The 15,019-nt window shown below is 44.9% G+C and overlaps 1 pseudogene; it reads left to right on the top strand.

The window, feature by feature from the left end:
* Positions 1–1,515, top strand: part of LOC147111804 (SAFB-like transcription modulator) — a 32,991-nt pseudogene extending 31,476 nt beyond the window's left edge.
* The last annotated feature ends 13,504 nt before the right edge of the window (positions 1,516–15,019 follow it).

The following is a 15,019-nucleotide window of genomic DNA, read 5'->3' on the forward strand; positions in this document are numbered from 1 at the left end:
TGGTCTCAGACTGCAGTACCGGCAGTGACCACCCCTGTATAAAAGGCGCTAGAGAGCTTTCACTATTGACTTCCACCAGTAAAGACTTGTTTGTTTTCACTCCTGCTGGTCCGTGTCTCAATCAGTCACGGACTTAACAAGTTCGTCCAAGGTGAATGGATCAGACATAGTTGTCAATCTTGATGGCGGCATCAAGTTTGTCAAAAGTTGCCTCTTCACCTGGTGTCAAAATTCTTTGTCCACCGGAGCCTTTGATATTTGTATCAAGTTGGATGCAATGGTGTCCGCTCTGATGGTCATCCTGTGTTTATAGGCGGGGTTTGCCCCGCCAAGTTGACGGAGCCCATGCTTTCCTGTTGAAGTGAGTGAAGTTAGTCTTCTCCACAAGGCTCCTCCACCTTTCACGTCTCACCGGGTTCAAGGACCCCAGCATTGTGGTGGCTCTGGCTGGGTTCTTGTTCAATGAATACACCTGGTAGAGAGTCTTGCTTTCTTCCATCCAACAAGGAATATATGTCTTTCTCAGCCCCCGAGGTATTCTGCGTTTTGCAGCAGCTTTAATAATTTTAATAAATTTGTTGAAGTCCCTACAGTGAAACACTAAAGCAACTGTTGAAAATGTTCTTTTTCTCTGGAAATAATTTCTGAAAATAGCATGCAGGAAAAAGATGCAACAGTACTGCAAAGAAACACTTTGAAGATGTGACAAAAATGTTTGGATATTTTTGATTCAAGGGCTGGAAATTATCACAAATTCAACAGAAAAGTGTCACAGTTACAAACATCAATTGCAACAAAAATAAGGTCGAATTTTAGAACCATAGAAGTTTACAAAACAGAAGGAGGGCATTCGGCCATCATATCTGCACTGGCTGTTTGCTAGAGCAATCCAAAACTAATTCCAAGGCCCCAGCCTTTCCTCATATCTTCCTGATGCAATGGTTTCTACCTCAACCATTCCCTGTGGCAAAGCATTTCATGCTTCAAGAACTCTGGGCTTTTTCATTCTCAGTATCTCGGCGTCTCTGGCAAGGCGGCATTTGTTGCCCATCTCTAGTTGCCCTGAGAGGGTGGCGGTGGGCCTTCTTCATGAAAGCAGTTTTATGGCTTGTGTGACCACTTCAGAGGGCAGGCAAGAGTCAACCACTTTGGTCTAGGACTGGAGTCACATATAGGCCAGATACAGTTCCCAACCCTCCCAGATTGCCTGGGAGTCTCCAGGAATTGAGGATTTATCTTCCGAATACTGCTGCGAACAACCTGGGAGAAAGATCATTGGGAAGTAGAGTTTGCACTTCGGGATTTGGACTTTCTTTTTCAGGCTGCTTTGTCCCTGCTTGTGGTGTCCCTGCATATGCCATGAAACCCTGCTCTGTGCTATCTTTATTTGAAATGAACGGGCGGGTCCACGCCAGTCACAGCAGCAGCTGTGCCTTTGTGAAGCGAAGGTGCCTGGCTTGTGCTGGCTCGATCACGTGTGCACGCTGCCCACCTTCAGTCAAAGGGAAATCATGACTCTGTGAATAGCCACCACTGCAGGTGGGTAATCAAGCTTTGCAGGTTGTCGCTGCATTTGTCCCCAGACCAAGAGATAGAATATGTAAGGGGAAATAAATTACATTTGCTGGTCCGCATTGAATGGAGAAAAATAGCACATCAGAGAACACTTCACAACAGGATCCAATCAGCAGAAATAATCAGTTTCAGAAATGTTCAAAGCAAATCAATGCATCAAATGACTTATATTTATATTTATACCACCACAAATAACACACTCTCAATCCAATACTGTGATGAAATAACTCTGTGTTCTGGCATTTGTATTGTCTGTTGTTGTTGTACTTGCTAATGTCTGGAATGTTCTACAGATGTAATCACTAATGCTCCTCCCTAGCCCCGCCCCTCTGGATCCTCCGGATTGGTGTGAGTCTTACTCATAAGGGCTGGGTCGGTGATGAATGATGGCTGCCTTGTGTTAACTCAATGCCATGTTCTTACTTAATAAAAGCCTTTAGGTTTAAGCTTTAACCTCTTGGATTCAGGCAGTTATTTGGCACATCAAATACAAAAGGAATTTCAGACAGCTAGGGACACAGTCTGATGCATGGGATTATCGAGTTGCTGCATTTCTTTCATTAGTGCCAGAACCACTAATGAAATGTTATTGTGGAACTAATTAATTTTGACAATTGCCTGTATTTACGCTGTTCTAACTTCGTATTAAATTCACCTCCACCTCTCTTGACCCCTCCGCGGTCTTTAAACTGTCAGATTGTTTGTCCGACATCCAGTACTGGATGAGCAGAAATTTCCTCCAGTTAAATATTGGGAAGATCAAAGCCATTGTCTTCGGCCCATGCCACAAACTCTGCTCCCTAGCCACCAACTCCATCCTTCTCCCTGGCTACTGTCTGAGGCTGAACCAGACTGTTCGCAACCTTGGTGTTATATTTGATCCTGAGATGAGCTTCCGCATCATAGCCATGCCATCACTAAAACCGCCTATTTCCATCTCCCTAATATCGCCCGTCTCTGCCTTTTCCTCAGCTTATCTGCTGCTGAAACCCTCATCCATGCTTTTGTTACCTCTAGAATTGATTATTCCAATGCACTCCTGGCTGGCCTTCCACATTCTACCCTCCATAAACTTGAAATCATCCAAAACTCGGCTGCTCGTATCCTAACTCGCACCAAGTCCCGGTCACCCATCACCCCTGTGCTCGCTGACCTACATTGGCTCCCAGTTAAGTAACATGTCAATTTTAAAATTCTCATCCTTGTTTTCAAATCCCTCCATGGCCTTGCCCCTTCCTATCTCTGTAATCTCCTCCAACCCTAGAGACCCCCGAGATATCTGCGCTCTGCCATTTCTGGCCTCTTGAGCATCCCTGATTTTAATCACTCTGACATTGGCGGCCGTGCTTTCAGTTGCCTAGGGCCTAAGCTCTGGAATTCCTTCCCTAAACCTCTCCGCCTCTCTTTCCTCCTTTAAAATGCTCCTTAAAACCAACTTCTTTGACCAAGCTTTTGGTCTGTCGTAATATCTCCTTATGTGGCTCGGTGTCAAATTTTGTTTGATAACGCTCCTGTGAAGCACCTGGAGATGTTTCACTACGTTAAAGGCGCTGTATAAATACAAGTTGTTGTTGTTGATACTATTGTTGACTTTCAGTATAAATGATCAACACTAAAGATACAAACTTATATATTTTTTTAAAATCAGTAGTCCAAGAATCCTGTCAGATAGTGCCACAGATGTGCAGTTTGAAATAAGTTAAATATTTCATTCTGTTCATGATTATAGGATCAGCATTTTTTTCCCTATTCTCTTTTCCTCCCCTCTTGCGGACATTAACTCTTGCTGGGTAAGGTTCTGTGGGTGCAAAGACACTCAAACTACAGGGCACCCAATTTTTATTGACTGATCGTCACGTGACCCCCCATCATGTGATTGATTACATGATCAATTATCATGTGCTCAATCATGACATGATCAAACTTCCAGGAATATATCCACTACAGTTGTCAACCCTAAGGCCAGACCATGTAAGGATATTAGTGAACCAGTTGGGGTTTTATGACAATCTGACAGCTTCATGGCCACTTTTACTGACTCCAGATATTTTTAGCTTTTTTTGAACTGAATTCAAATTCTCAAACTGCCTCACACACTCTGGATTATTAGTCTAGTAACATAACCATTACACTAACGTACCTGTGCTTAGGGATGGGCAATAACTTCCATACCCAGAATAAAAGTTTTCTGGCACTCTGACCAGAGAAAGTACTCTTTTCCTATTTGTTGGATCCGTGGTTCAGTGGCTATGCTGTTATTAAATAATCACACGGATGCTGTACATTAACAATAAACAGGTCTTTACTGGAGGAGGGTAGTCTCAAGACTGGGGGTACAGAGGCATGTGCAAAGCTTATATACAGGTGTGGTCACTGCCGGTACTACAGTATACAGGAGCTGTAAAAGTAGTTCTGACTTAAAGGCACATACACTACAATTCCTCCCCTTTTAGGTTAGTAGTACCCCTAATATTCAAATAACAATTAACATTTCAACATGTACATTAAACAACAAAAGTCCATTTATAGATTCAGTCTTTGGGGCGGCTTCCTGACCCTTTCGGGATAGCGCCTTTCCGGAGGTTCTTGTTCTTGGTGCAGAGGCGATTCTGACCCCTTTTCATTGGGTAGTTCATCGGGTTCCACTGCTACTGGGTCTGAAGTACATGCTACCGGTGTGTCGGGTTCATCCCCAGGTACTCGAGACATGGGGTTGACGCGTTCCAGTGATGCTAAGATCTGATCGACGTGGCGTCTCACAATGTTCTCCCCGACATCCACTGTGTACATTAATGGCCCCTGCCTTGTACATATCGTTCCGGGTTGCCATTTCTCTGTTCAATAGTCACGGGCCAAGACTGGTTGCCCTACATTGAAGCTCCTTGTCGGTTTCTCATTGATGTGCTGGAATTGTTTGTCCTCAACATTTCTTCGCACATTTGGTCTGAGCAAGTCCAGACGAGATCTCAACCTTCGGTTAAAGAACATCATGGCCGGGGTCTGGTTGGTAACTGCATGTGTCGCATTTCGGTAGGCTAATAAGAAATTGTCCATCTTATGCTGTAGTGGAATTTCATCATTGCACATGGCCTTTATCGCCTTCTTAAAGGTTTGTACGAACCTCTCAGCCAATCCATTTGTGGCTGGATGATACGGGGCGGATGTGTAGTGCCTTACCACATTACTTCTCATAAATTTTTGGAACTCGTCGGACACAAACTGTGGTCCATTATCAGAGCAAATCTGCTCTGGCAAACCGTTTCTGGCAAATATGGTCCGTAGGACTGCAATTGTTTTCTCTGTAGTGGTTGAAGACATTTTTATCACCTCAGGCCACTTTGAATGAGCATCCACTGCTATTAAGAACATTGAGTCCATGAATGGACCAGCAAAATCAATATGCACCCGTTGCCATGGAGAGGAGGGCCACTCCCATGGGTGTAGAGGGGCATGTGGTGGTGCAGTTTGGACCTTCTGGCATCCTAAGCCGCTCTTAGTTAGGTCTTAGATTTGTTGATCGATTCCCGGCCACCACACATAAGCCCTAGCAAGGCTTTTCATTTTCACTCCCCCCAGATGACCTTCATGTAGCTCATTTAGCACTCTCTCCCTTAACTTGGGTGGAATCACCACTCTGGATCCACACATCACTGTCCCCTGGCATACTGACAGCTGTTCTCTTCTGGATGAGAATGCTGGCAACAGTGAGTCGCCATGTGTTGGCCATCCCCTCACCGTCAATTCATATACCCGAGACAGCGTCGGATCATTGCGGGTCTCCTTCTCTGTATCCGCGTTTGTTACTGGCAATCGTTCAATTATTGACGAATAAAATATCTCGATAGGGTCCACTGCTGGTGCTTCCTCCACAGTAGGCAGTGGCAGGCGTGATAGCCCATCAGCGTTCCCATGCTGTTTCGTGCCTTTATATTCTATTTCATATTGATTCGCCCCTAGAAACAGGGACCATCTTTGTAACCACTGTGCAGTCATCACTGGAACGCACTTCTTAGGATTAAAGATGGAGACAAGTGGTTGGTGGTCAGTCAGCAAGGTGAACTTCTGCCCATGCAGATAGTGGTTGAATTTTTTTACTCCCCATACTAGGCTGAGGGCCTCCCTGCCAATCTGGGCGTAGTTGCGCTCGGCTGAGGTTAGTGATCGTGACGCAAAGGCTATTGGCCTCTCTGAGCCGTCCGAGAATTTGTGCGACAGCACCGCTCCAATGCCGTAGGGTGACGCATCACACGCCAACCGAATTGGCAGTGCTGGGTTGAAATGGGCCAATATCTCTTTCGATGTGATTAGTGTTTGGCTCTTCTGGAAAGCTCGTCTACATTCGTCACTCCACTTCCATGGCACCCCAGTTTGCAGTAGGGTGTTCAGTGGGTGTAGTATTGAAGTCAAATTTGGCAAGAACTTATGGTAGTAGTTTACCAGCCCGAGGAACGACCTCAGTTGTGACACGTTTTCCGGTGCTGCAGCCTTGACTGCTGCCTCAATCTTTTCTGGGGACTTATGTAACCCCTCTTTATCGATAACGTGGCCACAATACGAGATCTGTTTTTTAAAAAACTCGCATTTGGGGCGGTTAGCTCGGAGCCCATATTCCTTCAATCTAGTGAGCACCTGCTCCAGGTTGGCGAGGTGATCACTGTCATTTTCGCCCATGACCAGGATGTCGTCCAAATAACACTGGGTCCCTGGGATCCCTTGCAGGACTTGTTCCATTGCCCTTTGCCAAATAGCCGGAGCTGATGCTACCCCGAATACCAGCCGGTTGTATTGGTAGAGACCTTTATGGGTGTTGATTGTGAGGTATTTTTTTTGATGCTTCTTCTACCTCCATTTGCAGATACGCCTGGGCCAGATCAATCTTAGTGAAGCGTTTCCCTCCAGATAGCGAGGCGAAGATATCTTCAATCCGTGGAAGTGGATATTGCACGGTGTGAAGGACTGGGTTCACTGTTACTTTAAAGTCCCCACAGATGCGAACCTTCCTTGGTTCCCCAGGCGTGCTGCTCAACGACTTTTCATCACAGGGACGATGGGTGTAGCCCACTTGCTCCAGTCTACCTTGGACAGTACTCCTGAACGTTCCAAACTCTCCAGCTCTGCTTCGACAGCTGGGCGGATCGCATAAGGTACCGGTCTGGCCTTAAAAAATTTGGGGCTTGCCTTTTCTTCGATTTTAATTGTTGCTGTCATGCCTTTTAGTGTTCCGAGTCCTTGCTGGAACACTTCTTGCGCGTTGGTTAGGATCTTTGACAGTCGCCCAGGTGTGACGTCGTCATCCTTTTTGGCAGCCATAGTCAGTGCTTGTATGGAATGCCAATCCAGCTGTATTTTCCGGATCCATTCACGTCCCAGTAATGGTGGTCCTCCATCTTGCAATACATACAGGTCTAGTTTTGGTGTTTCCTTACAGTTATATATAACGGTCACCCTTATTTTTCCTTTGGGGTAGACTTTTTGCCCCGTGTACGTCTTCAAAATAATTTTTGTGCCTCTCAAGGGTATGTGTGAGAATAGCCACTCGTAGTCCCGTCGGTTTATGACTGTTAGGGCTGATCCTGTTTCCAATTCCATTTTTACCTGGACTCCTGCTATCTTGAGAGAGACCTAAATGGTTCGGTGATCCTCCGTTTTGATCACATTATGTAGTTTCAGACAACTCAGCTCCCTGTTTTCGGAGTCGGTGTCACTCTTTTGTTCATCTGAACTATTCTCCGTCACCTTATGTACCTTCTTGTACTTTTCTTTTGGAGATTTCTTATTGCTGGTTTTCTTTCCCGACCTGCAGACTCGTGCTATGTGTCCTACTTTTCCACACTGTCTGCACACTTTGTCTTTGAACCAGCAATCATTGTGGTCATGTGTTGTTCTGCCGCAGCGATAGCACTTCTCTGTTCTGTATGACATTTCGTTTGTGCCATATTCTTGCGGTCTCTGTTGTATCTCTGCAGCGCCCCGTGCTGCTGCTTCATATGATACCGCAATGCTGAAAGCCTTGTCCAGCGTAAGGTCCTTTTCAGATAAAAGCCGTTTCTGGGTTCCTTCACTTTGAAGCCCACACACAAACTTGTCCCTTAAGGTATCTGCCAGTCCCGTTCCAAACTGGCAGTGTTTCGATAGTTTGCGCAGTTCTGTTAAATATTCAGCATTGCTTTCATCCTTATGCTGGTTCCGTTTGTGAAACTTGAATCTTTCTGCTATCAGCAGCGGTGTGGGGTTTAAATGTTCCTGTAGTATCGTCACTATGTCTCCAAAACTCTTTTCCACTGGCTTCGCTGGGGTTACTAGATTTCGGAATAAGCCATACGTCTTTGCACCCATTAAATTTAACAATACCGGCGCTTTCTTGTCATCTGACACCTCATTTGCCTTGCAGTATACCTCTATTCGTTCGACATATGTAGTCCAATCTTCGACTTCATTGTCAAATGCGGTGATACTGCCACTCTTTGGCATTTTGGGTGTGGTTTAAAATGGCTTAAAATGGTGTCTCCCGCGCTTCCCTTCCTCCCCCGCTGCTGCCAACACCGCTCTCGTGGCAATGGCGGCGCCTCGCGGGTTTCTGCGCGTCTCTCTCCCTCTCCTCAACGCTGCTTGGCCCCTGAACACCGGCTGCGCCCTGTGCGCTCTGCCCTCTCTCTCTCTCTCCCGTCGACGCTGCTCGGCCCTTTGCTGTGCCACTCGGTCGGGCTCTAGCCCGCCGCTGTCCGGGAAGGGTCTGCGCACTACCTGTTGCCAGCCCATTTCGCTGGACCACCGCGACTGGAAAGCCAAGCCTGGCTCTCAACAGCCTCCCCCGCAATTCTCGAGTCTCTGCTGGATGACTGGGCGGTTGCCCGTGGTCGACGCCCGTGTCTCTGGCCTTGACCTCCAATCTACTGGTCTCCAGGAACGAATCCCTGGGAGGTGATGCAGAGTTGCAGGTAGGATCGAATTTTCCTCATCGCCAATGTTGTGTCCGTCAGTAGTAAGACACAGACTGCAGGAGAACGGTACAACAGGTGTTTACTCAACGTGGCTCACTCTGGAACTGAACTGTACAGATTACTACTCAGTGCTATATACAGGTGTGGTCACTGCCGGTACTACAGTATACATGAGCTGTAAAAAGTAGTTCCCCCCTTAAAGGTATATATATTACACTATCCACGAAGACTCCAGCCGCAGCTGCAGCTCCGAAACGCGGATTTTGAGTAGCTGCAGCTGGAGACACTTCCTGCACATGTGTTCGCCCTGAACCCCAAAAGTGTCCCTGACTTCCCACATAGCACAGGAGGAGCACTCCACGCTGCTGAGCTGCCCTGCCATGTCCTACCCTTAATTTACTCCCTTTACTTCCTCTAAATTAAAGAATATTAAATACACTAGGGACCTTACTTAACTTTAAACACTACTCACTCTAAACTAGAGATCTTACTTTTACTTTAACGACTGGACTGTAGAAATACTCACCAGGTCCTACTTACCAATCAGCTCCTTCCCTGGCTGTGATGTCTCTTTAGCGGTTTTGCAGTTCTTTTTGTTGTTTGACTGCTCCCGCTCTTGTCTCTTTCTTGGGTGTAAAGTAAGAACCAAATCCTACAGAGTGAAAATTTAGGGAAAGCAAAGGCGAAGCAAGGGTGCTCTTCCTTCCACTCCTCACCCACCTAACTCCCTCACTCACCCAACTCTCAGCACTCTGTGCAAACTGCACTCAGAGCAGATCGCACTGCAAAGCCTGTTTTTATAGGCCTAGTTTCCCTACTTAACTGCCTTCAGCTGCTCTGAATTATCCTCCGCCTTCTCCGGGGCTGCCGACTCCTTTCAGGCCCGCTGTCGTCGGCTTCCCGCGCTCTTTATCCTCTGCCTTCTCCGGGGCTGCTGACTCCTTATGTACGGAATCCCCATAAGCATGAATAGGAATCCCCAAAAAAACACAATTACACACCAGTTAAATAAAAATAAATTATTACATATTCAAAATTAATTAAAATACAATTAAATTAAAAATTTTAAACAATGATTTAATTTTTTGAAAAATAAATTTAAACATTTTAAAGAGGCTAAACATAATCTATAACTAATTTTAAAGTTGCTTCATGTTTAAATAATTTTTTTAAAAATATTTTAATATTTATTTAAACCCTTACGCTGGTAAAAGAAGGCTCTATGCCTGCTTTTACCAGGCGTAAGAGTTTCACGGGCTTTCGCTGGGCAGTAGTTGGGCAAATAGTTCAAATCTCCACCAACAAATGTCCATTTCCCGGGAATGCAGTGGATCTGTCAAGCTGAAACTTGACAGATCACAAGTTCCGGGTTTTTGCGTACGTGCATCGCTCGCGGAAACCCGGAACCCGCTGGGCACTTATGGTCACATACGCACCGCATACATGGTCATAGGCCCCAGAAAATCCAGACCAATGTGTTCTGCAGAGTAATTAGTGGTGTTTATTTGCGATTATGATTTCTCATTACATTTTATTTTTCAATGACCACAACACTGCATAACTTGTAGTGCATTTATATTTCACCTTGTGGAATGTTACTTAATATATATGGTACTCTTTCCTTTTAAATTGTAACCAAGGTTGGCATGTTGCCAAACCAAAGTTGTATAACTCTGCTGTGGATCAGGCAAATTGACCATATTGTTAACACACTGAATTGATGCCATTTCCATTTCAAGCTGCTTTAAGAACATAACAAATAGGGGCATGAATAGGCCATACAGCCCATTGAGCCTACTCCGCCATGCAATAAGATCAGGACTGAACTTTTACATCAACTCCACTTTCCTGCCCTATCGCCACATCCCTTGATTCCTTTGTGTTCAAAAATCTGTCGATCACTGTCTTGAATATACTCAACGACTGAGCATCCACAGCCCTCTGGGGCAGAGAATTCCAAAGATTCACAACCCTCTGAGTGAAGAAATTTCTCCTCATCTCAGTCTTAAATGGCCGACCCCTTATCCTGAGATTTATTCATTGCTTTAACATTTTTAATTACTGATGCATAGGGACATAGAAAAATGGAGGAGTGGAAATGACTATTTGCCCAGTGCATAAAAGTGAATGTTGACTTTTCAAAATACTGAAACAAAAAAGTGAAAGTTGGAAATATCTATTAAGTTATTAGAAAAGAGCATAAATTATAAGCCTTTGAGAAATGAGATTTTCAAAATGGTTGTCAGATTTGTTAATTGCTTTCCCCCAAAATTTTGTTAAATATCCCATAAGGTAAGTAATCTGAAAAACATTTTTCAGTCAACAGTGAGGTACAGAAACCCATTAGAGGCCTTTTTCTTAATAGAGCCAAGGAGGTTCATTTTAATTTGGGCAATAGCGTAAAATGTGCAATATTGGCTCGGCCACACGTTAAACACACCTCGTTATTTTTGTTTCTATTGAAGTCGATAGAAACGAAAATCGGGAGAGGTGTTTAACGGGTGGCTGAGCCAATAGCGTGAGTTTTAAACTATCGCCTAAAGTTAAAATTACCCCCATGTCTGAAGAGCTAATGTGTTCTCCTGCTCTTACCCTGCCCCCACCGTAGTCATGGTGGTGGAGATGTAGCAATGGAGGAAACCATATGGACCAGGGCTGTTCTGGTAGAGTTTTATTGGTAACTTTCAGTACAGATTTTGAAGAAAATTATTAGTTTAATATATTGAGTTTTTTTAGTGGGCGGATTTTCCTGTTCCTGCCCTTGGTCTTGGGTGTACCAGATGGAGAGAAATCAGGGAGGTACACATACCCTAACGGGCTCCCTTACGAGCATGCAGTCATTTCCTCTATACCATGCACCAAGGCAATCCAATAGTACCAGGCACAGGTGCCAGAAAATCTGCCCCATTCTCTCTTTCCTTTCCTGACTCTGAGGCAAATACTGTCAGCGAATTCAAGAGGAGGTCAGTTAGTTTTATGGCAAAGGAGATAGATTATAATGTGGAATTTGAGAGACTGGCCAAATGGATCGTGAAGAATTTGTGATCCTGTGCAATCCTATGTTCTTATGAAGTAAGTAGTTGTCTTTTCTCTTTCTCTCTCTTTCTTTCTATCTCACTCTAAGTTTAAAGATGTTTCAGAGTTTTAAGAGAATATGATGTTTTCAGTCCTAAGAGACTGTTTCAGATCATCAGTATCTCTACTGGTAGCAGGTTCAGCATTGTGCATCTTCTGTAACACAGTAGTAGGCCTGCCAGTTGCAAGATATATTGTGTATGCAAGTGTAGTATACATTTGATTCAAATTATCTCGCCTGACTACTTTCAGAGTGCAGCCTGCTGAAATAGGCCTAATTATGAATATTATCAAAATTACTTCCAGCACAGTGATCTGTAGCATGGCATATGGCCTAGGCTGTAGTGAGTGATAACCTAGTTTATTGTTCCTCAATAAAATGCTTTCATTTTTATTTTTCTAGGTCTATCTTTACATTGAAACTTTGCAACAAAAACAGGGTCAGAATGTTCCCCTAGTTGGAGATTGAGTGTACCTGTTGTATACTACGTAATCTTGTGTTTGGTTTTATCCAATGACATAAATATTTCTTTGTTGTTAAAATGCAACTTCATCCTTTAAATATTAATTTTACATTTTTGGAAAGTATTCATGGACATAACAATGACCAGGTGTATTACAAAATACAATAAAAACATGTACATCAAAGCAGGTATGGTAGCACTGTGGTTATGTCACTGGACTTGTATGTCCAGAGGCCTGGTCTAACGATCCAGACACATGAGCTCAAATTCCACCATGGCAGCTGGGGAGTTTAAATTCAACTAAATAAAATCTGGAATAAAAAGCTAGTTTCAGTAATGGTGATCATGAAACTACTGGATTGTTGTAAAAACCCATCTGGCATCCTTGGAAGGAAATCTCCCATCCTTACCTGTTCCGGCCGAAAGGTGACTCCAGACCCACAGCAATGTGGTTGACTCTTAACTGCCCTCTGAAATGGCCCAGCAAGCCACTCAGTTGTATTCAAGACAGCGGCTCACCACCAACTTCTCGAGGGCAATAAATGATGGGTTTGCTGGTGCGTCCACATCCAATTAATAAAAAAAGTCCTTTAAATTACCAGAGGGTCAATTTCATGTCCCTTATCCCCTGATTTTGGGGCCGTGAAATTGGGTGAAAATCAATTGGCCGGATCTGTGATCTGTGATCAAGCTCTCATCTCAAACAGGCAGGAGCTTCATTAATAATAAATGCAGCCAAAGTGACATCAATATGATTTTTCAAGAACAATAACAACACCATTACGCTAGTTCCTGTTCTTTCCTATAATCCATGGTTTTAGCTGAAGTCTGACACTGCTTTTAAATGACAAACTGCTGATACCAAGTATTGGTCTAATATACTTTTTGTCACTGCAGCTGATGTGCTGATCATTAGAGGTGCCCTGGTGTAACGTTTTGTAGGGGAGACATTGCATTAAATAGCCGAGCCCTTTGCTCCATGGAGGTACCTCTGGGAATCCAACTATATTACTCTCCATACCAAGTGTGCAGGTGAAGCAGAACATTCCTGCACATAACTGAAGAACAAGCATGAGAAGGCCACGGCAATGACAGACTTGTGTCACTTGCTTGAAAAACAGCTGCAGCCAACAGCCAAGGCAAGCATGGTGCTGCCTGTTGCAGTAAAGGCCACTGGAGCCCTAAGCATTTTTGTCTCTAGTTCCTTCCCAGCTGCCACAAAAGACACTGGTAATGAGAGCCAATCTGCAGTCTGTGCAAGTAACAAACAGGTGACTGATAGATTGTTTGCCTTCTTCACTTTCTCCACGGAGACATCCAGAAGCAGCAGGATAGGACCCTAGAGTTCATAGAGATTGCAGAATACCCAAATGAAGGCACCATAGATTGCGCACATGTAACCCTGCATGCTCCTGCCCACAATGCTGTAGCCTTCACGTCTATTAGTATGCAACTAGTCTGTGACCATCTGCAACTGGCCCTGCAGGTCATGGCCCACTTTCCCAACAGCTGCCTTGATGCCTTTATCTCACTTCAGACAGTAAAACAGTACCTACTGCAGACCTGGCTTCTGACACCTGTGCAAAATCCACAAACACAGGTACAATCAGATTCATGCTTCCACAAGAGATTAGAATCTTGAAACAATAATTCGGATGCTTGGACAATAAAGCCCAAACAAAGTCTCATGCATTATCGTGGTTTGAATGCTTCACAATTTTTCAATGCATCAGGGAATACCCACTGAGTTGTCAATGAGGAGGATTGCCACCTCAACATGGAGGATGCTGTAAGGGTGTCAACATTTTCCAGTGCCAGAGCACTATGTCAACAGTTTAAAAAAAAAATTTTTTTATTCATTGATGGGATGTGGGCGTCGCTGGCTAGGCCTGCATTTAGTGCCCATCCCTAATTGCCCTTGAGAAGATGGTGGTGAGCCGCCTTCTTGAACCGCTGCAGTCCATATGGTGTAGGTACACCCACAATGCTGTTAGGAAGGGAGCTCCAGGATTTTGGCCCAGCGACAGTGAAGGAACGGCGATACAGGTCCAAGTCAGGATGGTGTGTGGCTTGGAGGGGAACTTGTAGGTGGTGATGTTCCCATGCGTCTGCTGCCCTTGTCCTTCTAAGTGGTAGAGGTCGCGGGTTTGGAAGGTGCTGTTGAAGGAGCTTTGGCGAGTTGCTGCAGTGCATCTTGTAGATGGTACACACTGCAGCCACAGTGCGCCGGTGGTGGAGGGAGTGAATGTTGAAGGTGGTGGATGGAGTGCCAATCAAGCGGGCTGCTTTATCCTGAATGGTGTCGAGTTTCATGAGTGTTGTTGGAGCTGCACTCATCCAGGCAAGTGGAGAGTATTCCATCACACTCCTGACTTGTGCCTTGTAGATGGTGGAAAGGCTTTGGGGAGTCAGGAGGTGAGACACTCGCCGCAGAATTCCCAGCCTCTGACCTGCTCTTGTAGCCACAGTATTTATATGGCTGGTCCAGTTCAGTTTCTGATCAATGGTAACCCCCAGGATGTTGATAGTGGGGGATTCAGCGATGGTAATGCCATTGAATGTCAAGGGGAGATGGTTAGAGTCTCGCTTGTTGGAGATGGTCATTGCCTGGCACTTGTGTGGTGCGAATGTTACTTGCCACTTGTCAGCCCAAGTCTGAATGTTGTCCAGGTCTTGCTGCATATGGACACGGACTGCGTCACTATCTGACGAGTCTCAAATGGTGCTGAACAGTGTGCAATCATCAGCGAACATCCCCACTTCTGACCTTATGATGGAGGGAAGGTCATTGATGAAACAGCTGAAGACGGTTGGGCCTAGGACACTGCCCTGAGGAACTCCTGCAGTGATGTCATGTGATTGAGATGAATGACCTCCAACAACCACAGCCAACTTCCTTTGTGCTAGGTATGATTCCAACCAATGGAGAGTTTTCCCCTTGATTCCCATTGACTTCAGTTTTGC

The sequence above is a fragment of the Somniosus microcephalus genome, chromosome 10, assembly GCF_052327205.1.
Source record: "Somniosus microcephalus isolate GS21.2 chromosome 10, FLI_Smic_1.0, whole genome shotgun sequence".
In the NCBI taxonomy this organism is placed as follows: Eukaryota; Metazoa; Chordata; class Chondrichthyes; order Squaliformes; family Somniosidae; genus Somniosus; species Somniosus microcephalus.